Source organism: Artemia franciscana, chromosome 10, assembly GCF_032884065.1.
Source record: "Artemia franciscana chromosome 10, ASM3288406v1, whole genome shotgun sequence".
Taxonomy (NCBI): domain Eukaryota; kingdom Metazoa; phylum Arthropoda; class Branchiopoda; order Anostraca; family Artemiidae; genus Artemia; species Artemia franciscana.
In genome coordinates, this window is record NC_088872.1 from 35,011,653 (window position 1) to 35,015,685 (window position 4,033).

A 4,033-nucleotide genomic window follows, 5' to 3' on the forward strand; every position below is an offset into this window, starting at 1 on the left:
GTTAAAACTATATATATATATATATATATATATATATATATATATATATATATATATATATATATATATATATATATATATATATATATATATATATATATATATATATATATATATATATATATATATATATATCTATCTATATTCACAGGTGGGACATAGGGACACAACTACAATGGCGCGTAACTATTATGGCGCGTAACGACTTACGCGCGCGGGGGGGGCTTGGGGGGGTAACGACTTACGGCGCGGGGGGGCGTTGGGGTGGCGCGAAGCGCCACCCCAACAGCTAGTATATATATATATATATATAGAAGCTTATATAAATGACGACAGGGACACAGGGAATGTTCGATTAGCAATCACCATCAACAAAGCTCAAGAGCAATCATTAGAATAATGAGGTATAGATCTGAATACAGATTGTTTTTCCCATGGACAATTATATGTTGCATGTTCAAGAGTCGGTATACATGACAATCTATTTATATGCACAGACAATGGGACAGCCAAGAATGTTGTATATTCGCAAGTTTTACGTAGTTAAATATAAATATATATATATATATATATATATATATATATATATATATATATATATATATGTATATATATACAATTATATGTTGCATGTTCAAGAGTCGGTATACATGACAATCTATTTATATGCACAGACAATGGGACAGCCAAGAATGTTGTATATTCGCAAGTTTTACGTAGTTAAATATAAATATATATATATATATATATATATATATATATATATATATATATATATATATATATATATATATATATATATATATATATGTATATATATATATATATATCTTCTATATATATAAAAATAAGTTGTCTGTCTGTCTGTGGATGTGTGGATCAGGTGACGTCACCTGAAAAAACTGGATCAGGTGACGTCAAAACTGAAAAAACTAAAAAAAGGCAAAAACTACAAAAAAAACTAAAAACTAATAAACAAAATAAAAAAGCTAAAAAACTAAAAAAACTAAAAAAAGGCAAAAACTACAAAAAAAAACTAAAAACTAATAAAAAAGCTAAAAAACTAAAAAAAATAAAAAAAGGCAAAAACTACAAACAAACTAAAAACTAATAAAAAAAATAAAAAAGCTAAAAAACTAAAAAAACTAAAAAAACTAAAAAAGGTAAAAAACTAAAAAAACTAAAAACTAAAAAAAACTAAAAAAAAAGGAAAAAACTGAAAAATAAGCTAAAATAAAGGTAAAAACCAATAAAAAACTAAAAAAAAAAACTGAAAAAACTAAAAAAAGGCAAAAACTACAAAAAAAACTAAAAACTAATAAAAAAAGTAAAAAAGCTAAAAAACTAAAAAAACTAAAAAACTAAAAAAAGGTAAAAAACTAAAAAAAATAAAAAATAAAAAAAAATAAAAAAAAGGAAAAAACTGAAAAATAAGCTAAAATAAAGGTAAAAACCAATAAAAAACTAAAAAGAAAAAAAGGAAAAAACTAAAAAAAATGTTCATCTAAAAAAACTAAAAAAACTAAAAAAGGTAAAAACTAAAAGAACTAAAAAAGAAAAAAATAAATGACGAAACTCAAAGAGAAAGCGACCAGGACAAAAGGAATGTTCGATTAGCAATCAACAAAGCACCGGGACACAGGGAGTATAAATGACGACCAGGACATAAGTAAAAAAAAAAACTATCTATATATATAAAAATAAGTTGTCTGTGGATCTGTGGATCGTGGATCAGGTGACGTCACCTGAAAAAACTGGATCAGGTGACGTCAAAACTGAAAAAACTAAAAAAAGGCAAAAACTACAAAAAAAAACTAAAAACTAATAAAAAAAATAAAAAAGCTAAAAAACTAAAAAAAACTAAAAAAAGGCAAAAACTACAAAAAAACTAAAAACTAATAAAAAAGCTAAAAAACTAAAAAAACTAAAAAAAAGGCAAAAACTACAAAAAAAACTGAAAACTAATAAAAAAAATAAAAAAGCTAAAAAACTAAAAAAACTAAAAAAACTAAAAAAAGGTAAAAAACTAAAAAAACTAAAAACTAAAAAAAAACTAAAAAAAAGGAAAAAACTGAAAAATAAGCTAAAATAACGGTAAAAACCAATAAAAAACTAAAAAAAAAACTGAAAAAACTAAAAAAAGGCAAAAACTACAAAAAAACTAAAACTAATAAAAAAAGTAAAAAAGCTAAAAAACTAAATGACGACACTCAAAGAGAAAGCGACCAGGACAAAAGGAATGTTCGATTAGCAATCAACAAAGCACCGGGACACAGGGATTATAAATGACGACCAGGACATAAGTAAAAAAAAAATTAACAAAACTAAAAAGAAGGTAAAAACTTCAAAAAAACTAAAAGAAAAAAAAACTAAAAACTAATAAAAAAACTAAAAAATCTAAAAATCTAAATAAACTAAAAAAGAAAAAAAAGGAAAAAAATAAAGGAGAAAAACAAAACTAAAAAACGAATGTATATACAGACCGGTACACCGGGATACAAATGACGACCGGGACACAGGGAATATAAATGACGACCGGGACACAGGGACACAACTACAACGGGGACACCGGGGGAAACAGGGGAATATAAATGACGACCGGGACAAAAAAACTAAAAAGAAAAAAAAAACTAAAAACTAATAAAAAAACTAAAAAATCTAAAAATCTAAATAAGCTAAAAAAGAAAAAAAAGGAAAAAAATAAATGAGAAAAACAAAACTAAAAAACGAATGTATATACAGACCGGGACACCGGGATACAAATGACGACCGGGACACAGGGAATATAAATGGCGACCGGGACACAGGGACACAACTACAACGGGGACACCGGGGGAAACAGGGGGATGTAAATGACGACCGGGACACCGGGACAGGGAATGGTCGATTAGCAATCACCATCAACAAAGCTCAAGGGCAATCATTAGAATCATGAGGTATAGATCTGAATACAGATCTATTTATATGCAAAGACAATGGGACAGCAAAGAATGTTGTATATTCGCAAGTTTTACGTAGTTAAAACCATATATATATATATATATATATATATATATATATATATATATATATGTATATATATATATATATATATATATATATATATATATATATATATATATATATATATATATATATATATATATATATATAGATATATATATATATATATATATATATATATATATATATATATATATATATATATATATATCTATATTCACAGGTGGGACATAGGGACACAACTACAATGGCGCGTAACTATTATGGCGCGTAACGACTTACGCGCGCGGGGGGGCTTGGGGGGGGGGCGCGAAGCGCCCCCACCAACTAGGTGTTGGGGTGGCGCGAAGCGCCACCCCAACAGCTAGTATATATATATATATATATATATATATATATATATATATATATATATATATATATATATATATATATATATATATATACATATATACATATATATATATATATATATATATATATATATATATATATATATATATATATATATATATATATATATATATATATATATATATATATATATATATATCTATAACTATCTATCTATATTCACAGGTGGGACACAGGGACACAACTACAATGGCGCGTGACTAATATGGCACATAACGACTTACGCGCGCGGGGGGGCTTGGGGGGCGAAGCATATATAAATGACGACAGGGACACAGGGAATGTTCGATTAGCAATCACCATCAACAAAGCTCAAGGGCAATCATTAGAATAATGAGGTATAGATCTGAATTCAGATTGTTTTTCCCATGGACAATTATATGTTGCATGTTAAAGAGTCGGTAAACCTGACAATCTATTTATATGCACAGACAATGGGACAGCCAAGATTGTTTTATATTCGCAAGTTTTACGTAGTTAAATATATATATACATATATATATATATATATATATATATATATATATATATATATATATATATATATATATATATATATATATATATATATATATATATATATATATATATATATATAATAAGTTGTCTGTCTGTG